The 27,690-nt window shown below is 42.5% G+C and overlaps 1 protein-coding gene across 5 annotated transcripts in view; it reads right to left on the bottom strand.

Moving 5' to 3' along the window:
• prkn (parkin RBR E3 ubiquitin protein ligase) overlaps window positions 1-27,690 on the bottom strand; it is a 702,314-nt gene that overhangs the window by 200,440 nt on the left and 474,184 nt on the right. The window lies entirely within an intron of this gene.

Genomic DNA, 27,690 nt, shown 5'->3' with positions numbered 1-27,690 from the left:
CCGGGATCGAGGCGCAAACTCGCGACCTTACGGATACGAGCCGAGCACTCTACCACTGAGCCAGCCGTTAAAATCTACGCTAAAAATCTTCCATTCCGAAAACCGAAAAATTCTGAATTACGAAAAGTGTCTGGTCCCAAGGCTTTCGGATATAAGGTTGTGCACCTGTACTGGGGGAAGTGATTAGAGTAAAGTTTTCTTACTGTTAGACAGAAAAAGAGAGGCAAAATCATTGCTTTAAGAGAGAGAAATAGACAGCAAATCAAGAACAATAATCTACATTTAAAGTGTAGCAGCACAATGGGTTTGAATGGGTTTGGAAAAATGCTACTATACCAACGCTTAAAATGTGAATTAGTAATATGTTGGACACAGCACACTTGGAAGAAATGAGACTCCTCCTAATAGATAAACAAGTCCAATTCTTAACGAGTTGGTCTCCATTTATTGATTTCTTGGATTCATGTGGTGCAACAGTATCGTAAAAAATAAAGGTTTCAGGTATGGGTGAAAGATGATCAATAATATAAAAACTCATCTCCTTGCGGCGATTTGATAATCTCCCTCCTGCTTTCTTTTCTTGCTTATTTCATTTCCTCACTATCTATTTTTCCTCCTTTTTATTCACACACACTAGACTTTCCTCTATTCTTTACTATCTCTTTCTTTCTTATTTCTCTCTTTAAAAAAAAAAATGAAGTTGTACAGAGAATGTATTATGTTAACATAATTTTGGGAACCTGTAAAAAGGTACCACTGTATTGTACTCACTTCTAATTAAAAAAAAAAAAAAAAAGTGTAGCGGTACAGTGGTGCAGCTGGTAGAGCTGCGTGGGTTTTCCCCACATCCCACATCCAGACGACTTGCGGGTTAGTGCGTTAATTGGCCGCTGTGAATTGCTATTAGTGTGCAAACGAATGGTAGAATCTGGGAGTTGATGGGAATGTGGGGGCAATAAAATGGGATTAAGGTAGTATCAGTTTAAATGTGTGATTGATTGCAGCATGGCTGAAAGGCCTATGTCTGTGCTACAGGCAGCACACTGCACAGTGTCAGAACTGTTGCCTTACAGTGCCAGAGGCACGGGTTCGATCCTGATGGGTTTGTGCTATCTGTATAGAGTTTGTATGTCCTCCCTGTGACTCCCTGTCTCTGGCACTGTCTACTGCTGTGTCACAGTGCCGGCATGTATTTAAAAAAATATAACAGTTATAGCAGTTGATAATACCTGTATTATATTCTCGACATGAGAAAAACACAGAAACATGAATTTGCACATTTTCATTGCATGGAACCACACCTATCATTATCTGGCAAATCACTGCTGTGTTTAATATGGGGTTATGGGAAATTTACTGATACAAACATGGAAATTGGTGAACTGTACTGAGTAATTTTTGGACCTCAAGTCTAATTATCTTCTGATCCACCACAGAATGAGATTGTAAGTAAGACAGTGCCCGGTCTCAATGTTAGGAGCAGGAGTGGATAGGATTAGGTAGGGGAACCCAGTGCTGTAGTAAGCAGCAGCCAAAAGATTGCACAGAAAGGTTAATGATTCACCGAAGAATTACTGTGTATACTGTAGTGCAAAATAAAAAGTGTGTGTTCAAGGATTTGTGCTGTGTTCCCAGGAACCACACCTTTTGTAGTTAATCTTGTTCTGTCTGCCTCATTCATCTCAGATGAGATTTTTACTTCTCCTGGAGGAATAGTTTCTTGCATGGATATACGCCATGATGGAGTTTTGACGAGCCAGAAAAGGTAATCCTGATCTTGTCAGATGTTGCTTGACCTGTTTTATATTAGCACCTGTTCCAAACTAAGAAAAGTTACAATCATTTAATTTCCTTTTGATGGTTTGACTTCAAAACTGCCTATGGTCTGATTCACCCCAGGCTCTTCCAGTGTTTCCAAAGATTCATTCACTGCACATCATTGAAATGGGGCCTCCAATTATTTGGCTTTTCCTCTGATTCTTGACTATTGTCATTTTTCTTATCTTCCCAAAGCAACAAATCATGATCTTCCACCCAGGAACAAATGCTGGTACTCTCTCATCTAAACATCAGCATGGTGTAAAATCTTTCCTATATGACTTTAAGCTGATCCGATCTCCATTCCCTCACTTTCAAGAACGCATTTCTGTGCAATAGTTCTGCCAGGGCTGGCCTTCGGTCAGAAGGAATGATGGACTAGATTGCATATTCAATGCATACTATTTACTCCAAAACAAAAAGGACCAAAAGAAATCACCAGTGACAACTGTGCAATGGGAAAAGTGAGTAAAACCCATGCCTTTGACATTCATTCTCGTGTAGACTTCCATCATACTGTTTGCACTGAAAGCGTGCCATCGAGGTCCCTTGATGTGAATGATTTACTTCTCCAGATGCTCTACGTATGGCTGCACACTATCAATTGGTTACAAATCCAGGAATTAAAAAATCCTGTTTGCTGAAATCTTTCAAAGAAACATTATACTTCACATGGAACGTAAAATATATTTACCATATGGAAAAGCAGAAACAAATAGCACTGATATCTTCAAGGGTAAAGTACATTAGGATGAAAGGATGAAGAGGTGAGTGAATATAGGGCCTGTCCCACTCAGGCGACTTTTTAGGCAAGTGCAGGAGACTCTGCGCTCGCCTCATGATCTCCACATGTTCGCTGGTGAGTCTCCTTCATGGTCGCGAGGAGTTCCTGCATTCTGGGAACTCGTCACGGCCTCTGTATGGTCACAGCAAATTTTTCAACATGTTGAAAATTTTCTGCGACCAGAAATTGGTTGCCATGGAGAAAATCAATAATCCTGTAGTCGTAGGTGCAATGATAGTGGGTCGCCATGCGAGGTAGGTGAGGTAGCCATATGTAGTTTTAATTCATCTCCGTTGCTGACCGGGCATTTTCATTGGCTCATTGGGGGAAAAAAAAGTAAAGGGGCTGTCCCACTTGGGCGACCAAATTCATGAGTACCGGCGAGTTTGCCCTCGACTCATACTCGCAGCATGGTCGACATGAGGTAGTAGGAGATCTTTGTAACTCTCCTTCATGCTCGAGAGTAGTCCCCGTTAACTCGAGGCCTCAGCTAGGTCACGGTGTATTTTTCAACATGTTGAAAAATGCCCGCGAGTAAAAAAAGGTCGCCATGGAAAAAATCGATACTTTTTTTGCTCATAGGTTTAGTCGTAGTAGGTTGTAGTAGGTTGGCATGTTAGTTGTAGGTAATCGAGGGTAGTTGAAGGTAGTTGTAGATAGTCTTCATTATACTCGAAGGGAGGTCGAAGGAGGTCGTCTTCACTCTCCACTATACGGTGTCCAATTTCCCGAAGTTAGTCGTAGCTAGTCTTCGACATAGTCGAAGGAGGTCTTCTACATAGCCGAAGGAGGTCTTCAACATGACATTTTTTTCAAACTCTCCTAAACTCTTCTAAACTCACCAATTAGGTCGCCCAAGTGGGACAGCCCACTTAACACGAGTTTTCAGAACCAAGGAAAACTGACCGGTAATGTTAAATGCCCGCCAAACTTCACAGCTGTGTATCTCTGGCTTATTAAAAGTTGTCTGGCTTCTTAAAAGTGTCTCCACTCCTTCTCCCCCTTCTCTCCCCCACCCCCCCTTCTCCCCCCCCCCCCCCTCCCCCCTCGCCCATTCGTTCTCTCCAGAGATGCTGCCTGTCCTGCTGAGTTACTCCAGCTTTTTGTATGCAATGGGGTCGAATAGCCCTGTTTCAATTCATTGGTTCGATACAATTCTGTGTTATTTTTGATCTCACAGAATGCACTGACATTTAACGTCAACATGGCTGAAGTAACCCAAAGTAAGAAAAGTTACATTCATTTCATTTCCTTTTGAAAATGATCCTTGGAAAGTCTTCTGGATACTATAGCAGCTTAGTAGAAGCAGATTTAACGTTTGATTGGCAAGTCTTCAACATGGGCATTATTGTAAAGGTATCCACACAAAAATGCCCTATTGCAGGCTTGCCTAAACCTATACCTGTACCATGCAGAGCCTAATATTCACTTCTAAATTAATCAAGGGATATGAGGTTAGCGTTGGAGGTAACAGATTAACCATAACCTTAATGAATGGAAGAACTGGCATATGGCTTGCTCCAACTCCTGTTTTGTAGGTTATATAAGGCAATTTATAAAGTTAAAAATTATGTCTTAATTCATTTTTGTGTATACAATACATTGAATTGAAAGTCTACAAATAATTTAGCCATCTTTTAGTTTAATTTAGTTTACTAAGGCACAGTGAAAAACGTTGTGGTCAGCAGGAAGACTATACATGATTACAATTGAGCCGTCCGCAGTGTACAGATACAGGATAATTCTGCTTCTATCACTTAAGAATCTCTGCTTCTGGGACCAGCATGCAGCCTGGTTTTATGTTTTGAAAATAATTTTCTACCATCACTGGATGTTGTCAAGAGAGAGTTAGATTTAGCTCTTTGGGCTAACAGAATCAAGCAGGCACGTGCCGTGAGTAATTACTCAGGGTAGGCAGTCAGTCGGCTTTTTAAAAATCTTAAACCGTGCATGCACAGATTATTTTCCTCTCGTAATTTTCCTCAACTTTTATAAATTCTTCAAAAGCCATATCTTTTAATAAAGTACTGTATTTCCCGACAATGAAGACGCACCCCCATTTGAGTTGCTAAATTTTGAAAGAAGGCTGGCAGGACATAGAATTTCTTACGCTCAAGAAAATAAAAAATAAAAATAATGAAAGTACCAATTCAATTTGACCAAAGCTTCCAAATCATTTTCATTCTGAATTACTGAATGGGTGGGGGGGGGGGGGGGGGGGGGGAGGGTGACGGCAGGTGAAGAGATGGTGGGAAAAACGGGAGCACACCGGGACAAGTTGAATCAGTTGGGATCTTATTGAATGACAAAACTAGTTCAAGGGACCAATTGGGGGGAGAGTTTCTTTCACAGAGTGTGGGGAGTCTGGCCGGGGTAAAGTTGCGGGGGGGGCAGGAGCATTGAGAAGGAGGGGGTCGGGGTTCATCCCAGTAACCCACTCACTCACCACTGCCGCAGCACTCCGGGCACTGAGCCACCGCATTGTAGCCGGGGAGGGCAGTAGCTCGGGTGGCTGCAAGCGGCCACCGTGGGACCTCAGCACCTTCTGCCAGCCCGCTCACCTCTGGCAGTGCTCTCCATCTGAATAGTGAGGGGACCAGCTCAAGAGCAAAGATCATAGAGCGGAGCGGGTCAGCGGCCTTTGGATAACAGGACAGTGGGCGGTGGAGCTTACTCCCGTGTCAGCGCGAACAAGGGACCAATTGAGGTTACTCGCGCTGACACAGGAGTAAGCTCCACCTCCAGCTGTCCTGTTATCCCTCGCCCGCTGACCCGCTCTTGTCATTAACATAATGACAATCCATGTTTGAAAAACCCACTAAGAAACCTGCGCTGCGCATGCGGAGTAGGCTGATGCGCACGGGCAGTACACAGTCCATGGTGCAATGGCAGAATTTCAGATGCCTTCAGCTCCCCTTGAAATTGACGGCTTGAAGCAGTGTTGATGGCACGAGAGCTGCACACACTTTTGCGTATTACAAGTACTGCGGATGAAAGGCACGGAGAATTATGCCTACCTAAGAGATCGATTCTCCTGTGCCTTTACTATTTATATTTAATAAATATAATTTTATAATTTTAGTCAGGGTAGGCAGTGCCTACCTTGCCTATCCTGATGGCACGTGCCTGGAATCAAGGGATATGGGTAAAAAGCAATGAATGGGATACTGATTTTGGATGATCAGCCATGGTCATATTGAATGGCAGTGCTGGCTCGAAGGGCCGAATAGCTTACCCCTGCACCTATTTTCTATGTTTCTATGTTTCTATGATGTCATAGCTTGGAAGTAGCAAAAACTTTGGTGACCTTCAGAAATAGATCCATCTCTGTGATATACATTTTCAATATATTCTCCTCCTGATTTATGATGCATCCCAGTAATTCAACATGGGTTTACAAAAGTTAATTTGGCATTTAAAGCAATTGCATCTTCACCTAACAGATTTCAGCACTGCTTCTAAGATCCTGCTATATAGAGTCTGAGTTTTGTCATAAATCAGAATATTATCCACGTCACAAACAGCATTGTGTGCACCACCTTGTTCTTGCAACAATCTCTAGAACATTTCTGCTCCTGATGAATTCCAAGTGGAAGCCTTATGAACCAGCATTCTAGAAAGCACAGCATTTCAGAAACAATTTGTATTCGTGCAAGCACATCTCTCCTGCTTGGAGGCATCTCCAAATGCTGCAGGGCAATATTTTCAAACAGGGAGTGGTGAGTATATGGAATAAGCTGCCTGGGGAGGTAGTTGAGGCAGGTATTATAATATAAAAATTACACTTGAACAGGAACATGGAAAGGAGAGGTTTTGAGGGATATGGGTCAAATATGTGCAAATTGGACTAGCTTAGAGGGTCGGCTCGAACGAGTTGGACTGAAGAGCACTCTTCAGTGTTGCATGTCTATCTGCCCATCAGATAAGATGACATCTGCTCCATATTTTCTGACTGTTCTCTGTAATTCAGCGGTTAAATGTAAACAAGACAAAATATGGCGGCTCTAAATCAATTACTTGGATCAAATTGTATTCTCATGTGTCAGGGAAACTGAGAACGTTCACCTGTAGGCCCTGTCCTGGGTTGGTAGAAACATAACAGCAGTGTTTTCTTATAATTAATGAATAACTTCTTAATGCCAAGAAAGAATCTCAGGGCTATTTTTTTTGTTTCTTTGGACCTTAATCGAAAAAGCATTTTTCCAATGAGTTATTTGGAATTCACCGCCTTTTTGCATACATGGCCAAAACAGAAATAACCTGTCCAACAAAGACTTTCTGCGTGTCCATAGTCTCTGCCGATAATGATTGGTAAGGTATATAATTATGATAACCTACCATCAGCTGCATTAGAATTTCAAGGATGTCTTAAAATGCTGCCATACAGCTGTTGAATATTTCATGACTTTATTTGATATTTAGATAGCATTGAACTGGTGTGACAACTCTCATCTTCCCTTAATGTTGAAATGGCTGTGTGCCAGGCTGCCAATTAAAAGGGAATCTGTCTTCCTTAAAAGCTTGTCTCGGGGAAAGTCATTCATGTTCTGACAACAGATTTGAAGGAGTTCTTATTTATGCTCCATTACTTCATGATTGAAGGAGGATTGTCCATCATTGCTGATGCACGTGGCTCATTCCAGGTCCAAATGGTTGTGAAATAATCAATCAGTTTAAGCTTCTGAAATGTTTCTAATAATTTCTTGCATTTTTTATCTCACGTCAGTCACTGCACTTTGCGTATCTTTTCCACCAAGCCCGCTTTCTGACTTTATTGGGGGAGGGGGGGAGAAATTAGATTTGTCCTGTTTTAATTTCTTAATTTTGAGAAATGGCAACTTAAGAGAAAACACTTTTAAATGGAGCACAGGAACAAAGACATCGAGGGATATATGTGCATAGATTCCCACACAGAGGTGGGTCCATGGAATGAGCTTTCAAAGGATAGACATAAAATGCTGGAGTAACCCTGCAGGTCAGGCAGCATTTCTGGAGAGAAGGAATGGGTGACGTTTTGGGTCGAGACCCTTCTTCAGACTGACTGAAGAAGGGTCTTGAGCTGAAACAGGGTCTTGACTGGAAACGTCACCAATTCCTTCTCTCCAGAGATGCTGCCTGTCCCGCTGAGTTACTCCAGCATTTTGTGTGTATCTTCGGTTTAAACCAGCATCTGCAGTTCCTTCCTATACATTACGAGTTTTTAGAGGAGGTAGTTGAGGCAGGTCCTACAACAACATTTAAAAAACATTTGGATAGGTGGATGGATAAGAAAAGTTTAGAAGGATATGGGCTGAACACAGGCAGGTAGGAATCGTGTAGATGGGCATCTTGGTCAGCACGGGCTGTAGGGCCTGTTTCTGTGCTGCATGTCTCTGACTCAATGCGATTGTTGAAAGTGGCCGGGCAGCATAAGGAAGTGGTAACAATAAGCATTGAGGATACTGGGCTCTAACATAGGAACATAGAAAATAGGTGCAGGAGGAGGCCATTTGGCTCTTCGAGCCAGCACCGCCATTCATTGTGATCATGGCTGATCATCCACAATCAGTAACCCGTGCCTGCCTTCTCCCCATACCCTTTGATTCTGCTAGCCTCTAGAGCTCTATCTAACTCTCTTTTAAATTCATCCAGTGAATTGACCTCTACTGCCTTCTATGGCAGAGAATTCCACAAATTCACAACTCTCTGGGTGAAAATGTTTTTTCTCATCTCACTTTTAAATGGCCTCCCCTTTATTCTTATACTGTGGCCCCTTATTCTGGACTCCCCCAACATTGGGAACATTTTTCCTGCATCTAGCTTGTCCAGTCCTTTTATAATTTTATACGTTTCTATAAGATACCCTCTCATCCTTCTAAATCCCAGTGAATACGCCCAGTCTTTCCAATCTTTCCTCATATGACAGTCCTGCCATCCCGGGGATTAACCTCGTGAACTGTGCCTCAATAGCAAGGATGTCCTTCCTCAATTTAGGAGACCAAAACTGCACACAATACTCCAGATGTGGTCTCACGAGAACCCTGTACAAGTGCAGAAGGACCTCTTTACTCCTATACTGAAATCCTGTCGTTATGAAGGCCAACATGCCATTAGCTTTCTTCACTGCCTGCTGTACCTGCATGTTTATTTTCAGTGACAGGTGTACAAAGACACCCAGGACTCGTTGCACTTCCCTTTTTCCTAATCTGACACCATTGAGATAATAATCTGCGTTGTTCATGCCACCAAAGTGGATAACCTCACATTTATCTACATTATACTGCATCTGCCATGCATCTGCGCACTCACTCAACCTGTCCAAGTCACCCTGCAACCTCCTAGTATCCTCTTTGCAGTTCACACTGCCACCCAGCTTTGTGTCATCTGCAAATTTGCTAGTGTTACTTTTAATTCCATTATCTAAATCATTAATATATATTATAAATAGTTGCGGCCCCAGCATCGAGCCTTGCGGCACACTTGCCACTGCCTGCCATTTGCCTAACAAATGGACACACACAGGATACAGGAGAAACGAAGATGTGATAAATCTTTATAAAATACTGGTTGAGCCTCAGCTGCAGTACGGTGTCCAATTCTGTGAAGCTTTGGAGAGGATGCAGCAGTGATTTACTGACAAGATTCCAGGGATAACATATAGTATCTAAAGAGTTGTTTGCCTTGGAACAGAGGACATTTCTTGGAGGTATTTAAAATCATTAAGGGGATTGACAGACAAGATAGTGATAAGCTGTTTCTTTTGGCAGAAGGCTCAGGAGCTAGAAGTGGAGATGGAGAGCGACAAGAGTAACATATGAGAAAAAAATGTTTTGCACAGCAAGTAGTTAAGGTCTGGAATGCACTGGAGGGAGGCAGGCTCACTTGTAGTGGTCAAGAGGGAGCTGGGGAAGTTTCTGAAAGGAACTAATTTGTGGTAAATAGGAAGATGGTTGGAGGATTGGGACCAGCTCTTATAAAGGACTGGTATAGACTCAGCATATTGTTAGCTGTTAGCGTGGCACAATGGAGCAGCGGTAGATCTGCTGCACTACAGCATGCCAGAGATCTGGGTTCGATCCTGACTACAGGTGCTGCTTGTATGGAGTTTGTACGTTCTCCTTGTGACCGTGTGGGTTTCCTCTGGGTACTCGGTTTCCTCCCACATTCCAAAGACGTGCAGGTTTGGAGGTTAATTGGCTTCTGTGAATTGTCTGTGGTGTGTAGGAGAGTGTATGGGTGATTGTTGGTCGGCACGGACTCGGTGGACCGATGACCCTGTTTCCACACTGTATCTCTAACCTAAACTGGTCAAATGGCCATCTTTTAAGCTGTAAATATTCTCTTATTTTTAACGTGTAGTTTGCAGTATTCTGTGCGATTAGTTAGTGAGGCCACAGAGATTCAAAACAAACAGCTTTATCTTATTCTCCTTGTTTGAGATGTGGGAAAATGCGCCCACAGGTATTTGTAAGGATCACAGTGTTTTCCCCAGTGATGAGCCTGCCTCTGAATGTGCACCAAATGCCTTCACCCATTTTCTTTTAATTTAACTAATTTTCGAAATGAAAGGATTGCTCTTCTAGTGTGTAGCTGATTTATGACCACAGTCATCCTATCATTAAAATAGATAGGAGAGGTTTAAAAGGATATTAGCCAAATGTGGGTAAATGAGACTAGTTTAGTCTATCCGGTCAACGTGTACGAGTTGGCTGTAAGGCCTGTTTCCGTGCCGTATGACTATAACTCTATCAAAGGGACTAGCTTAGATGGGGTGACTATGGTCGCAAATAAGCTGCACACTGTGGAACAATAGGGTAGTGTTAGTAGAAGATTTTATCTTTCCTAATATGATCAGGCCACTCATGGTGCAAAGGGTTGGACAGGGAAGAACCAGCAACCATCAGGCTCCAGCACACTACATACTACTAACCTCAGCAACTATGATCTTCTGTGAACCATGTCTTAGCTTGCAGTATGAACTTTGGTTTTTGATCTATTATGGTAATCTAGTATTACTTATTAATTGATTGTATTTTTGATTATTATATCACCTAAATAAATTAATCTACAAATATTACAATTTCATGTAATGAGTCATCTGCATCTTGACATTTTAACTTTGTTACAAATTATTATATATGATTATTACATATGCATGTTGTTGCATTGACATGCCAGTTAAGCCACAGCAAGTAAGAATTTCACTGTTCCACTGTTGGTACATATGGCGATTAAACACTCTTCACTTGAAATGGCTGGAAAGTCTTTCTCTTTCTGTTTCTGAAAGAGAATAAGACCACGTTAAAGGTCTGGGTTGATGATGGAAAGATATTTAAAGGGCACCAATTGAGACCATGATTAAAATAAAGTTCAATGTTTCAAGTCCTTAAAGTATGCCAAATTCTGGATTTACTTGAACTGTACAGGATTAAGTTGTGAATGATTAATATAAAATGAATTGCACTTTTAAAAAATCAAAAATGTGATGCATACTGTTTTTTTGTACATAAACTTGCAGAAAAATAAGAATCAGAATTTAATCTGCAAATATTACCATTTCTCACGTAATGAAAGAGGCTTTTATCTTGCCATTTTAACAATGTTACAAATTATTATTTATTAAAGAATTTTGTTGTTTGTATTTTTCATTCCACAAATGTTGTTCAGTTTAACCTATTCAAAAATTAATTCCAATCTATTTTCATAATGTACATTACATTATGTTTCAATTTTTAATCTTTTGCATGAATAATAAAGTATATGCTTTAAAGTTAGTGCAGTGCATTGCCTGCTTGGTGGGAGATTAGCCCAAGGTCACAAACAGAAAAGTCAACCACTGATTATAACGTCAATTCCCTGTCTGCATGAATAGCTGCTGAACATGTCTGGAATGACTCGGCGGAAATGTGCAAATGAAAGCATTTCCTGATGGCAAACCAGTCGCCAGACAACCACATTGTCTGCTTGGTCAAATTAATTTATCTAGCCAGATCCTGCTGGATCCAGCTCTCACTACGAACTCCCCTCTTGTGGGATGCCTGGGCAATGTAATTTTGTGGTCATGTGGCTCCCAGTGTTGCTTTGGTTCAATGGTTTCTTTGTCATCAAGTGTACCAAGGTACAGTGGAATACTTTTTTTGCATACAGATCAGCAAGACTATTACCCGACGTCGATGATCCAGCTTCGCGGCAGAGGGCCTGAAAACATCGGGTTGGCTGAGGAGGCCACATATAGACCCCGACCTCGGGTGGACTATGAGGGGGAGAACTGGATATTTTTAGTGCCTTCCCTCACAGTGAATTCTGCTGTGGGGGGACGTTTCTTGTTGATTTCTATAGTGTACTGTTCTGTGTCTTTTTTTCTTTTCCTTTTTTATTTTGTATGGATTTATTGACATTTAATCTATTCAATTAGTTTAATCAATCTCTGTAAAGCACTTTGGTTCAAAGTGATTTTGTTTAAAAGTGCTATATAAATAAATATTATTATTATTATTATTATTATTATAAGCACCATCCTCCAGTTAGTACAGAATGTACAGAGCAGCTCACTGATTCTATATGAACGAGTCACTTGGTTTGGTTTATTATTATTGTCACTTGCACTGAGATAGTGTGAAAAGTAACAGTATGTTTGCATGCTACCCAGTCAAATCATATTGTACACAATCAAGCCATACACAAGTACAAGAAGTAATGCAAGGAGAAAAACACTACAGTGCAGAATATAGTTTTGTAGCAGCATAGCTTTACAGTTACAGAGAAAATGTGGATAAAGAAACGTGCAAGGTCTGCAATGAGATAGGTTGTAATATTGGGTCTACACCCTAGTTTATGGGAGGACTGTTCAGTAGTCTGATATCAGCAGGGAAGAAGCTATCCTGAAACGGCCCCCAATGATAAATGTTCAGAATAAGACACTGTAAAATATGGATTATTTCTCATGTCATTTGACTCACTTCTCAGAACGACAAGCTTTGATGAAATCCACCATTCTCTTTATTGTGTCTGTACAGCCTTGGACTGTCTGAGATAGACGGTGTTTGCAAATCAAGACTTCAAACCCAGCACAAAACTCGGATCTACAGGGCAGGATGATCCCTGACTTTCTAATTGCTATTGTACCTCGGAATACTTAAAACGGATACCTCAAAGTACTGGAGAGGTACCACCAACATTGGAGAAACAAGAGACAGCAGATGCTAGAATCCTGAGCACAAAGCAAAGTGCTGAAGGAACACAGTGGGTCAGGCAGCGGGTCAGGCAGCGTTTATGGCGGGAAATAAATAGATGATATTTTGGGTCTGGACCCTTCTTCAGACTGAAGGCCAATGAAACAGTTTCAAAAAAATGGTCAAATCCACCAACAAAGGTATGAAAACCTACATCAGCGTCCTCTTCCAGACAAAGGCACTGTATTTTTAAACCAACCGAACAATTCCTGGCCTCAACGGTGAGTCCAGGGATTGAGGGAGAAATCTGGTAGGTGCGCATTTGACCGTCAGTGTTTTACTGACAAGCACTGCATTGTAAGTTGTCGTGTAATGTGATCTGCACTACAATGAGCCTGTGGTTCGCGATGGACTTAATATCAATGCATTTTGGACCATTGGTTTATATAATTGAACCAGTTCAGCGCGTTTTGGCTTTATAAATATGAATGTTGTGGTCCATACTACAGTATTCTGCTACAAACATACCAACTTTCCACTGTGTTTGCTTTTATAATATCGTCTCACATTCCATTGTACATTGTGCTTAGTTCACTGCACAAAACAAATGCCTTTTCTATGTTCTTCCCAAAAAAGGAATGATCTGTCTAGTTAACTTGAAAGATACACGGCGCAAATCTACTCTGGGAATTTCAGAGTTCTTGGCTGCTATTTAAACGTGGCACAAAAAAAGCAAGTCAGATCTTTAGGAGCTTTAGCAACAAAGCAACGCTCTTCATTTTTAAAACCATATGATTTAACCATGCAACCTGCGTAACGCAGCAAATCAAATCGCACTGTGGAATCCAGAAGCATTGTGTGGAGCCATTCATAAATCAACGTTTGCGGTACTTGCTGTTCAGTTATATATTGTGATACTATTTGATTTCTTCCCATTAAACATTCACAATCCACATGGGAAATTTAAACACATGGCAAACTAAGTTTTAAATTACCCATATGACACACAAATCTCCAAGCAAAATACTTGCAAAAGATAAAATCCAAGGCTAATAATATTGCCAAGAATATTCACCGGATCCCAACAATACTCATTCACTAAAAATTGCAGGCTTCTCGCTCCAGCATACAATTAGAACTGAAGCCGCCAGACTCCTCTATTAGCTGCCATGCTTTCGCTTTTTATTTATTCCCCTGTATTTGCTCATTGCATCGCCTATCCTTGCTTAACATATAGATGGAGATGGCCAGCAAAGACCAACTGAGTTTGTCTCTCTGTTGCCTTTGCATCTATTTCTGTGCCAATGCTTCTGCCACCTACACTGGCAACACTGCCATCACTGCAGAAGGCTTCTGGGTCGACTGTCATCCTGGGATGAGATTGCTCTGGGTGGTCCAAAACCAAACTGATGGTTTTAATTTATCAAGCATCTACCTCATTGGAGAACCATCTTTAATCAAACTTTATTGGACTTTATATTGCACTAAATGTTGTAACATTTATCCTGTGCTTTTCACTGTACCTCGGTACACGTGACAATATTAAACTAAACTGAATTAAACCCTGAGCAGGAACAACCTGCTTCCTGATTGCCAATATTAAGCTGTTTTGTCATGGGTTTAAATCACTAATTAAAGCTATGTCGCTCAGACTGAAGGCTTCAACATACAGAAGTTCGCAAAGGAGAAGGAAATCATGGGTTGGGCAAAAGCCAGAGCTGGAAATCTTGTAGGAGTTCCCTTGACATTACACTCCACTCATCATTCAGCTTCCAGATAAGCTTGAATAGTTGGATGGTGCCAGTCAACTCTTCTGAATTTAGCTATAACTTGCAGACTGGTCGCGTCGATTATTTCTTCCCATAAACATATACAACGTGCAACTGTTCGGGACGCAGCCATAACTTTCAGATTAGTTGGGTCGATCCTTTCTTCCCTTAATTGTCGGATCAGATTACTTGAAGGCACTGAGAATCTCGACCAGTGGAGTGGGATATGTGGCAAGAACTGACTGGAGCGAAGAGCCGTGGTAAATCTGAATCTGTCAATGAGGGAACAATGCTCCTTTTCGATCGTGGGGAAAGAAAATCTAGTTTTTTTAATGTTGATTTTAGCTCTGCATTCAACACCATTGTGCCAGAGCTACTACACTCCAAAATTTCCGAGTTGACTGTGTCTGAACCCCTCTGTCGGTGGATCACCAGCTTCCTGACAGACAGGAAGCAGCATGTGAAGCTGGGAAAGCACATCTCGGACCCGCAAACGCTCAGCATAGGAGCACCGCAAGGCTGCGTACTTTCTCCTCTCCTTTACTCTCTCTACACCAACGACTGCACCTTCACAGACACCTCTGTCAAGCTTCTCAAGTTTGTGGATTACACAACCCTGATTGGACTGATCGAGGATGGGGAGGAATATGCTTACAGACAGGAAGTGTCACAGTTGGCGTCCTGGTAACAACCTAGAGCTCAATGCTCTTAAGACAGTGGAATTGATTGTAGACTTTAGGAGAGCTCCCCCTCCCCTCACCCCACTCACCATCAACAACACCACAGTCACATCTGTGGAGTCTTTTAAGTTCCTGGGAACCATCATCTCCAAGGACCTTAAATGGGGGGCTACCATTGACTCCACAGTCAAAAAGGCACAACAGAGGATGTACTTCCTACAGCAGCTGAGGAAGCAAAATCTGCCACAGTTAATGATGGTCCAATTCTACACGGCCAACGTAGAGTCTATTCTCACCTTCTCCATCATGGTCTGGTTTGGCTCAGCCACCAAGCACGACACCTGGAGACTGCAGCGAATCGTCCGATCAGCAGAGAAGGTTATGGCTGCAACCTTCCCTCCATTGATGAACTGTACACTGCAAGGGCCAGGGGGCGAGCGGACAAAATCATCTCTGACCGCTCTCAGCCTGGCCACAAACTCTTTGAATCATTTCCCCCTGGAAGGCGACTGCGGATTGTCAAAGCTGCCACAGCCAGACATAAAAACAGTTTTTATCCACGAGTAGTTGCTCTACTCAACAGCCAAAAATCTGTAGCCTCCCTTTGATCTGGTATTTTGTTGGTTCACATGCTTGATCAATGGTATTTTATCATTAATGTTTTATTATAGAAACATAGAAACATAGAAATTAGGTGCAGGAGTAGGCCATTCGGCCCTTCGAGCCTGCACCGCCATTCAATATGATCATGGCTGATCATCCAACTCAGTATCCCGTACCTGCCTTCTCTCCATACCCCCTGATCCCCTTAGCCACAAGGGCCACATCTAACTCCCTCTTAAATATAGCCAATGAACTGGCCTCAACTACCCCCTCTGTGGCAGAGAGTTCCAGAGATTCACCACTCTCTGTGTGAAAAATTTTCTTCTCATCTCGGTTTTAAAGGATTTCCCCCGTATCCTTAAGCTGTGACCCCTTGTCCTGGACTTCCCTAACATCGGGAACAATCTTCCTGCATCTAGCCTGTCCAACCCCTTAAGAATTTTGTAAGTTTCTATAAGATCCCCTCTCAATCTTCTAAATTCTAGAGAGTATAAACCAAGTCTATCCAGTCTTTCTTCATAAGACAGTCCTGACATCCCAGGAATCAGTCTGGTGAACCGTCTCTGTACTCCCTCTATGGCAATAATGTCCTTCCTCAGATTTGGAGACCAAAACTGTACGCAATACTCCAGGTGTGGTCTCACCAAGACCCTGTACAACTGCAGTAGAACCTCTCTGCTCCTATACTCAAATCCTTTTGCAATGAAAGCTAACATACCATTCGCTTTCTTTACTGCCTGCTGCACCTGCATGCCTACCTTCAATGACTGGTGTACCATGACACCCAGGTCTCGCTGCATCTCCCCCTTTCCCAATCGGCCACCATTTAGATAATAGTCTGCTTTCCTGTTTTTGCCACCAAAATGGATAACCTCACATTTATCCACATTATACTGCATCTGCCAAACATTTGCCCACTCCCCCAGCCTATCCAAGTCACCCTGCAGTCTCCTAGCATCCTCCTCACAGCTAACACTGCCCCCCAGCTTAGTGTCATCCGCAAACTTGGAGATATTGCCTTCAATTCCCTCATCCAGATCATTAATATATATTGTAAATAGCTGGGGTCCCAGTACTGAGCCTTGGGGTACCCCACTAGTCACTGCCTGCCATTGTGAAAAGGACCCGTTTACTCCTACTCTTTGCTTCCTGTTTGCCAGCCAGTTCTCTATCCACATCAATACTGAACCCCCAATGCCTTGTGCTTTAAGTTTGTATACTAATTTCTTATGTGGGACCTTGTCGAAAGCCTTCTGGAAGTCCAGATACACCACATCCACTGGTTCTCCCCTATCCACGCTACTAGTTACATCCTCGGAAAATTCTATAAGATTCGTCAGACATTATTAATGTTTAGTGTTTTCTGAGTCATTCGTAACTGTCATTGTATGTCATGTTGTTATATGTGTGCGGAGCACCAAGGCAAATTCCTAGTATGTGAATACTTGGCCAATAAACTTACTTACTTACTTACTTATCAAGAGAAAGATGCTCTTGTTGTTGCTGTACATGCCATAGGAATAGACCATGCCAAGCTTTGTAGTTACCCAAGCCACCTTCCATCTCTTCTGGAGACCCAAAATGGATTGTTTCTGTAGGCCATGATGTACTGGGAGAGAAAGGAGAGGAAAATGTACCCAACATAGCCCTCATGCTCACAGCCAGCTTTGTGTGTGGCTTTGTGTGTGTATCAAGCTGTGTCTAAGCCTGGGTATGCAAACACCAAGTGTCACAACATGCTGAGGGATTAACTGTTCCTCATGTTGCCTGTGTGGAAAAGCAAAGGAGGTATCAGGAAGTGGTGGACATTGCCTGATCCATCTGAGGTACTGACCTCCCCTCACCATTGAAGAAACTTTCAGGAGGCTCTGCCTCAAAAGGCAGCAAAAATATCATCAAGGATCCACAATTCCCTGGCCATGTTCTCATTTCACTACTATCAGGAAGAGGATACATACAGGAGCATGAAAACTATGACCTCCAAGTTCAAGTACACCTTCCCAGCAACTATCCGGTTCTTGAACACTGCACAACACTAACCACAACCATACCTCAGCAACTATGATCTGCTATGGACCTTTGGTTTGGTTGCACTACAGACTTTGGTTTTGCACTATGATAGCCTAGTCACCTACTATTGCTAACTATTAATTTATTGTATTATTGATTACTCTATAGTTATTTATGTTATTGGCTTAAAGGGCCTGAAGGATTGCAGCACGGAATACTTTAATTGTTCTGGTACATATGACAATCAAACAGTTTTTCTTTCTTACTTTTGAAAATTAGCTCCTCTTCCAGAGAAGGTTTGTTGGAGTAACAACTATATTACACTTTATCAAAGGCCTACTGATAATCCAACTAAACCATAACAACTGGTTACCTTTATTTATTCTGCTGGTTACAACCTCAAAATACCCATAACAGATTTGTCAATCTGATTCCACTTTCATTAATCCAAGTTGACTTTGTTCAATGGTGGTATTACTTTCTCAGTACCCTGTTGCCACTTCCTTAACAAGATATTCTTGCATATTCCTTATTACTGATGTCAGGCTAACAACTTTCTGGTTTTGCCACTTCATCTTTTAATTTACTTGTTCTTTATCTTTTAGCTGATGCTTCCATTCCATAATTTCCAATTTTGCGAAGCAGTTTTTCAGGTCATCTTTCATGTCGATATTTAATATGTTGTATGTAAACAACTGGAGCATTTCCAACAAAAACAAGAGGCTGGAGGTACTCTGCAGGACAGGCAGCATCCATGCAGGACAATGGACAGACGGTGTTTCCGATCGGGATCTTTCTTCTGTTCAAAATAGTATCCCAACCCAAAACCGTCTGCCCAGTTCCTTCTTCAGATGCTGCCTGACCTGCTGTGTTCCTCCAGCAGTTTGCTTTTTGCTCAAGTTTTCAGCATCTGCTATCTCTTGTACATCTGAAACAATTCAATGTGAGAGGCATAAAATGGCAAGTGTCTACACCTGGAAAGTTCCCAATACTAAACTGAGCAAAGAACGTGAGTCTGAAGAAGGGACCCGACCCAAAAAGTCGCCTGTCCATTCCCTTCCCAAAAAATTACTGCCTGGCCCATTGAGTTCCTCCAGCACTTAGTGTTTTGCTCAAGATTTCAACATCGGCAGTTTCTTGTACCCCAATAAAAAAAATTACTGTACAAAGTAAATAGTCAGTTACTTGAGCATTTTGAAAGATTGCATGAACATGCTTTCTTCTCAATAATGGTAATCTATTTTCCCATTGTGTGTATATTAGTCACACAGTGGATCTGCAGTCTTTGCACGGCTGAGTCTGTAAACATGATGTTAACCACCAGCCCACCAGAGTGAGTGGAAAAGGGATAAGAAGAATGTAAAATGTTATCAATAACTCACACCTTAACTGTGGAAGTTGCTGGTGTTACCAAGTAGCCTGTTATGCAAGATCATCAATATATGTAAATGGGGATACTACAATGCAATAGGGAGTCTGATTTGGGAACACTGCAGCAAAGATTCTTGGACTTAAAAAACATGGCAATGAAATGGAGGAGATTGGTCAGCAATGAAAGACAGTTCAATCTCAATACATTCCAGTGCTCTGGGATGTGTGAACCATTCTTTCAGTTTCCTCTGGGTGAGTATAACTGGTGTGAGAGCATGATTTGGACAGGTTTTAAGTATGAGGAATTAAAAACCAGGGGACATAGGTTTAAGGTGATGGGGGAAAGATTTAATAAGAATCATAATAAGGGGTAACCTTTTTACAAAAAGGGTAGTATATGTATCAAATGAGTTGCCAGAGGATGTAGTTGAGGCAGGTACTATCACAATGTTTAAGAAACATTTATAGAGGTACATGGATAGGACAGGTTTAGAGGGATATGTACCAAATGCAGGCAGGTAGGACTTGTGCAGATGGGACATGTTGGCTGGTTGGGCTGAAGGACCTGTTTCCACACTGTAAGACTCTATGATTCTAAATGCTAAAACAATGGACAGATATCTCCACCTCCCCAGTGACCAGGTTACAATCACCCTGAGCTGGCTGTGAATTTAATTTAATATATCAATTTATGCCCATCTTCTGGATTGCACAAACAATAAGAATGTCTCTCACAGTTCAAGTTTCTACTGTTGCCCATGGTTTCTTAATGGCAAGCACATCTTGTCTAGACATATTACTCATAATTGTTCTATAGCATTGATGTACATATGGTCTAATAGACTGACTCCCCAATGTCTCATTACGCCAACACATTAAAAATTCAATGTTCTATTAAAATTAAACCTTCATTTGGGCTTTGTCCTTGTTGAACCTTAAAAATTCTGAGTACTGAAACAGGCAAATGCACCTTTGTCATGTCACCATTGGGAAGGTGTAGGGTTTGAGCATAAGAGGTAGGAGCAGGAGTAGGTGCCTTGGCCTTCTCCACTATTCATAAGATCATACAGATCTTCCACAAACACTGTTACACGCCAATCAAGAACGCATATCGCTCTGTTCCCCGGGCTGGTCTGTGTCTCTCTGATCATTGGCTAGTTCACCTTATTCTGACCTACAGGCAGAAACTAAAATCTGCTAAGCCTGTGGACAGAACAACGAAAAGGTGGACAAGCGAGGGCATTGAGAACCTACAATCCTGCTTTGACTGCACGGATTGAAATGTGTTCAGGGATGCAACAACAAGCCTCGATTAGTATACAGAGTATACATCATATGTCAGCCTTTGCGAGGACAGTTGCATCCCAACTAGGACCCGGACCTGGTTCAACAACGACAAGCCCTGGTTTACTGCAGAACTCAGACATTTCCGACAGTCTAAAGAGGAAGCCTACAGCTGCGGGGATGCAGACCTCTACAGGCAGGCAAAGTACAAGCTGAGGAGAGGAATCAGAGTTCCCAAGGAAAGGTACTCTGAGAAGTGGACGAGCAAGTTCTCAGCTAGTGAATCCTCTTCAGTTTGGAAGGGCTTGCAACAAATCACCAACTACAAGATGAAAGCCCCCCACTCTTTGGACAATCGTCAGCTGACCAACGACCTGAATGAGTTTTCTTGCAGGTTTGACAAGCAGAAACGTAACCCTGGTAACGCCTCCACCCCTCCCCAACCAACACAGTCAGATCGCAGTCTGCAAAGACTGGACTCCTCTACACCCACTCCTCCCCAATCACCACTTCACACCTACATAGAGCAAGACTCCAGTCTGAAAAGCGAAGGAAATAGGCAACGTTTTGGGCTGAAACCCTTCTTCAGAAGAAGAAGTCTGAAGAAGGGTTTTGGCCCGAAACGTTGCCTATTTCCTTCGCTCCATAGATGCTGCTGCACCCGCTGAGTTTCTCCAGCATTTTTTTGTGTACCTTCGATTTTCCAGCATCTGCAGTTCCTTCAAACTTGTACTGTCCCTGCCTGCTTCAAAGTCTCCACTATTGTCCCTGTACCCCAAAAGGCAAGTATTACTGATCTTAATGACTACAGGCCTGTCGCAATGACCTCTGTAGTCATGAAGACCCTTGAAAGGCTTGTGCTGGCCAAGCTGAAAAATATCAAGAACCCCCAGCTGGACCCTCTGCAATTTGCATCTCGGGCCAATAGATCTGTGGATGACGCAGTGAACCTGGGCCTGCACTTCATCCTCCAGGGGACCTATACGAGGATTTTGTTTGTTGATTTTAGCTCTGCATTCAACACCATTGTGCCAGAGCTACTACACTCCAGAGACTTTAGGAGGGCTTCCCCTCCCCTCACCCCACTCACTAACAACACCGCAGTCAGATCTGTGGAGTCTTTTAAGTTCCTTGAAACTATAATCTCCAAGGACCTGAAATGGGGGCCACCATCGACTCCACAGTCAAAAAGGCACAACAGAGGGTGTACGTCCTGTGGCAGCTGAGGAAACAAAATCTGCCACAGGCAATGATGGTCCAATTCTATGGGGCCATCATAGAGTCTGTCCTCACCTTCTCCATCATGGTCTGGTTTGGCTCAGTCACCAAGCACGACATCCGGAGGCTGCAGCGAATAGTCCGATCAGCTGAGAAGGTTATTGGCTGCAACTTTCCCTCCATTGACGAACTGTACACTGCAAGGGCATGGAAGCGAGCGGGTAAGATCATCTCTGACCCCTCTCACCCTGGCCACAAACTCTTTGAATCACTTCCCTCTCGAAGGTGGTTCCGGACTGTCAAAGCTGCTACAGCCAGACATAAAAACAGCTTTTTTTCCACGAGCAGTAGCTCTACTCAATAGCCAAAATCTGTAGCCTCCTTTTGCTCTGGTATTTTATTTAATTCACATGTTTAATAGATAATGTTTTATTATTAATGTTTAATGTTTTATGTGTTATTCCTAACTGTCACTGTATGTTATGTTGTAACTTGCGTGCGGAGCACCAAGGTAAATTCCTTGTATGTGAATACTTGACCAATAAACCTATACATTCATTCATTCATCATTCATTCATTCATTCATCAATTCATTCATTCATTTCAGTGCCATTTTTCAGCACTATCAATGTGTGCTTCGATTCTCAGTGCTCAGAAAAGTACGAATCTCTACTTCTATACATAATCAAAGATCATAAATTTCTCCCTCCACGTCATTCCTTCTTCTCTCCGCTCCCACCTGGCAGAAGGTACAGAAGCTTGAAATCACGCAGCCCCTTGGTTATCAACCTTCTCTAAGCGAGGGTACTGCTAGATTCATCTCTACCCCATTATGGACATTGAAGTTTGTCTGTGGAAGTGATGCACTATAATGATCAGAACTATATTCTGCACTCTGGATCTACCCCTATGCTCTGTCTATTGCACTTGAGTTTGCCTTCATTGTATTTATGTATAGTATATCTGAAAAATAGATCACCCATGATTGATTGGCAGACTCGATGGGCTGAATGGCTTAATTCTGCTCCAATGTCTTATGAAAAAACAAAGTTTTTCACGGTACCTCAGTACACATGACAATAATAAACCCAAACCTAAACCTAATGAACACAATGAGTCTCGTTAAATAGAGCAGTTTTGGTGCGAATTCAAGATGATATTCAAGATGATATGCTTCCTGTTTTCTATGATGTTTTAAAGATATATCTGAAGAAACCTGCCATGTTGTGAATCTATTCTCCCCAGTTACTAAAGGTGACACCACGCTTGTCTCAACCAGGCCCTTTGAATCAAATCCGTTCTGTGACCAGATGCAGCTCCTTCTCATTTTTGAATTAATCTCCGCCTGAGCTGAAACATTTAGAGCTTTTCTTCGATCTGGACAGCTGACTCAAGGCTAATGAGACTCAGTTGTCAGTGTGTTAACTGAGTCATTCCTGCACTTGAGGAACACTTGGATGGGATATGAAAAATTTGATGGCAGATGCTGAACACAATTTTATTGCCTGTCCTGAAATGCCCTTCAGAAAACAGCAGACCGAGTGTGAAGGGTATTTACACAAGGCTACTGGTTAGGCAGCTCCAGGAGCTAGCCGCAGTGTGATGAAGGAACAGCAATACATATTTCCCAGTCATGATGTGGTATGACTTGAATATTATCTCTTTCAAAGTGATGGTGGCTTCTTGAGTTTATTAATATGAAAACTTTAAAAATGTGCCATTTCTATTCCATTCTTTCTCTACTCCCTCCATGTGACGCAATGGAAAATGGGATTTGCAACTGTGGGCAGTTTTTCATTACCAGAATCATACAGCTATACAGCATGGAAACAGGCCACGCTGTCTATGTTGACCAAGATGGCATGTTGGGCTATTTGCATTTGTTTGCAATGGGCCCATAGGCCTCTAACCTTTCCTACTCATAAAGCTAATGTACATTTCCGATGTGAGAGCCAGATGCAATGGACAATAGACAATAGGTGCAGGAGTAGGCCATTTGGCCCTTCAAGCCAGCACCACCATTCAATGGGATCATGGTTGATCATCCACAATCAGTACCCCGTTCCTGCCTTCTCCCCATATCCCCTGATTCCGCTATCTTCAAGAGCCCTATTTAGCTCTCTCTTGACAGTATCTAGAGAACCGGCCTCCACCGCCCTCTGAGGCAGAGAATTCCACACTCACAACTCTGTGTGAAAAAGTGCTTCCTCATCTCCGTTCTAAATGGCTTACCCCTTATTCTTAAACTGTGGTCCCTGGTTCTGGACTCCCCCAACATCGGGAACATGTTTCCTGCCTCTAGCATGTCCAAACCCTTAATAATCTTATATGTTTCAATAAGATACCCTCTCATCCTTCTAAATTCCAGAGTATATAAGTCCAGTCGCTCCATTCTCTAAGCATTTGACAGTCCCACCATCGTGGGAATTAACCTTATGAACCTACGCTGCAGTCCCTTAATAGCAAAAATGTCCATCAAATTTGGAGACCAAAACTGCACACAATACTCCAGGTGTGGTCTCACTAGGGCCGTGTACAACTGAAGAAGGACTTATTTGCTCCTATTCTCAACTTGTCTTGATATGAAGGCCAACATGCCATTTGCTTCCTTCACTGCCCGCTGTACTTGCATGATTACTTTCATGGACTGATGAACAAGGACCCCCAGATCTCGTTGTACTTCCCCTTTTCCCAACGACATAATTTAGATGATAATCTTCCTTCCTGTTTTTGCTACCAAAGTGGATAACCTCACATTTATTCACATTAAACTGCATCTGCCATGCACCTGCCCACTCACCCAACCTGTCCAAGTCACCCTGCATTCTCATAGCATCCTCCTCACAGTTCACACTGCCAACCAGCTTTGTGTCATCTGCAAATTTGCTAATGTTATTTGTGATCCATTCAACTAAATCATTAATATATATTGTAAATAGCTTCGGTCCCAGCACCGAGCCTAGCGGTACCCCACTAGTCACTGCCTGCCATTCTGAAAGGGACCTGTTAATCCCTACTTTTTTGTTTCTTGCCTGCCAACCAATTTTCTATCCATATCAGCACTCTATCCCCAATACCATATGCCCTAATTTTGCCCACTAATCTCCTATGTGGGACCTTATCAAATGCTTCCTGAAAGTCCAGGTACATTACATCCACTGGCTCTCCCTTGTCCATTTTCCTAGTTACATCCTCAAAAAATTCCAGAAGATTAGTCAATCATGATTTCCCCTTCGTAAATTCATGCTGACTCAGACCGATCCTGTTACTGCTATCCAAATGTGCGGCTATTTCATCTTTTATGATTGGCTCCAGCATCTTCCCCACCACCGATGTCAGGCTAACTGGTCTATAATTTCCTGTTTTCTCTATCCCGCCTTTCTTAACAAGTGGGATAACATTAGCTACCCTCCAATCCACAGGAACTGATCCTGAATTTATAGAACATTGGAAAATGAACACCAATGCATCCACGATTTCTAGAGCCACTTCCTTAAGTACCCTGGCATGCAGACCATCAGGCCCTGGGGATTTATCAGCCTTCAGTCACATCAGTCTACCCAACACCATTTCCTGCCTAATGTGGATTTCCTTCAGTTCCTCCGTCACCCCAGATCCTCTGGCTAGTACATCAGGAAGATTGTTTGTGTCCTCCTTAGTGAAGACAGATCCAAAGTACCTGTTCAACTCATCTGTCATTTCCTTGATCTCCATAATAAATTCACCATTTTCAGACTTCAAGGGTCCAACTTTGGTCTTAATGGGACAGACCTAGATGGGACAGACCTTGAATCTGGGATCAGAACAGAATCAAGGTGAATGTAAAATGGCTGTTAATTTGAGACTGGAGGCATTATAAGGAAGTAATGATGAAAGATCAAAATATTGCCAAACAGCATCACTACGTGGATTTCTTGTGACTACTAAACCCAGTCTAAATACAATGTCAAATATACAAGGATAAAGAAATGGAAGTTCTGATGTTGCTGAATAACCATTTCTTAAATTTGTTTTCAGTCTAGGTCTCAAATGGCACAAGCATAGAAGTAATTTAAATTCTAGTCATAGCACTTTGTTATCTGGGTAATAGGTCTCAGTATTAACAGTGCTGTAAAAACATTTTGCATTAATTGATAATTCTATTTAAATAATTGCAAGTTTTTCATTTGATTGATTGACTGTTATATTTGTTTTGCCCGATGTCACTGGGGGTTGCAAGAGATATGACTGCTTTGCAAATCCAGAAGCAATAGCAAGAAGGATTTATCCTGTCATGATATTTTACATACGCTGGTCTAGTAATGTTGGCGGGAGGTTCACTTTGATGGGGCCAGGCTGAGAATGGAAATTGAAATGTGACAAGATGTTCTTCTCAGGTTTCCTGTAAACCACTCGCAGATCAATGCAGGGCATGTGCTTATTTCTCTATCAATATCACAAGTAATTCAATGATCAAAAGCAGCCTTGTCCAGGTTCCAACAACTGATGTCCATTTTGGTTGCAATTGGAAATGATTGCATTTGGGATTAAAGTAGCGTCAATCACAGATGCACTCGGGCCGCACAGTGACATGCTGGGATGAGTGATTGGTGAGGAGGGGTTGAGGTGTCAGCAGAATGTTTAAGCACTGGGCAAGGGCAGCATGGAGGCGCACTTGGTAGAGCTGTTGCTTCACAGAGCCAGAGACCTACGTTAAACCCTGATCTTGGGTGCTGGCTGTGTGGAATATGTTTATCCAATCAGATCAGGTAATACTATACATAAAAACAATCGTCAAACTCTTGTACAATAGATAGACCAAAGAGGAAGACCAAGTTTTGAATGGGGGAAAACATTGCATGTGGAATAAAACTATGCACAAATTCCATCAGAATATTGGGGTCTTATGCCTGGATGTGCCCAAACAAAATATTCACTGCAATGAAAAGCAACTTAGAAATGGTTGCTATTCCTGGGGAAAGAAGGAAGAGAGGGAGAGGGGGAAGAGAGTAGAGGGGAGAGAGGGGGGAGAGAGGATGGGGTAGAGAGGAGGGGGAAAGGGCTAGGGAGGAGAGGGGAGGGGGAGAAGGGGGAGAGGAGGAGGAGGAGGTAAAGAGGAGGGGAGAGAGGTGGAGGGAGGGAGAGGAGGAGGGGAGCCAGGCGAGCGAGCGGGCTGCGAAAAGCGGAGAGAGCACGGGGAGAGAGAGAGAGAGAGCTCGTACAGTAATTTCTCTGGAAACCCGTGTCGAGGCGGTTAGCAGCGGGAGGGATGAGGCGGGGGAGGGGGTGACTTCGCTCGCTGAGCATGGAACATACCGCAGCAGGCCGCGAGGAGAAAGTTCTTCAAAAGCAAGTCAGGAATCTCGTGAGTGCTCGGATGATCTTGGGATGTGCAGAACAGAGCCCACTTGCTCGTTCTTTCTGCGTCTTTTGAAGAACTGATGGGGGGAGGAAGGAGGGGAGGGGGGGGGGGGGGGGGGCGGGGGGGAGGATGCTGATGTCCCTCCTGGAAAATAGTGCCCAGCAGGCAGCGTGTTGAATATTCTGCGCAGCTTGCCGCGAGGAGCAAAGGCATTGTGATGTCATCAGCTCACTTCAGCAGTTAGATTTTAAAAAGATATCAAATTGATGAACAATTTTAGGAAAAAAAACTCGGAAAATAATGAATCAAATTTTCAGATGAGGGGAATTTTGAAAACATGAGGTGAGTCTCTACCGGAATATTGAAAATTTTTCACCGTTACCGCGTCGGGTTTTCGAGGTCAGCAGTTAGATTTTAAAAAGATGTCAGATTGGTGAACAATTTTAGTAAAATACTCAGGAAATAATTAATCAAATTTTCAGATGAGGGGATTTTTGAAATCATGAGGTAAATCTCTACCGGAATATGTAAAAATGTCACAGTTAACGTGCGGGGTTTTTGAGGAGATGTGAATCACATATGAAAAGACACACACGCACACACATACAAGATCAGAGTTTTATAAGTTACTAGACCAAGTGGGACCCGTTGGGTCCCGTCC

Source organism: Leucoraja erinacea, chromosome 8 (genome assembly GCF_028641065.1).
Source record: "Leucoraja erinacea ecotype New England chromosome 8, Leri_hhj_1, whole genome shotgun sequence".
Classification (NCBI taxonomy): Eukaryota; Metazoa; Chordata; class Chondrichthyes; order Rajiformes; family Rajidae; genus Leucoraja; species Leucoraja erinaceus.
This window is presented reverse-complemented; position numbering and strand designations above follow the sequence as displayed.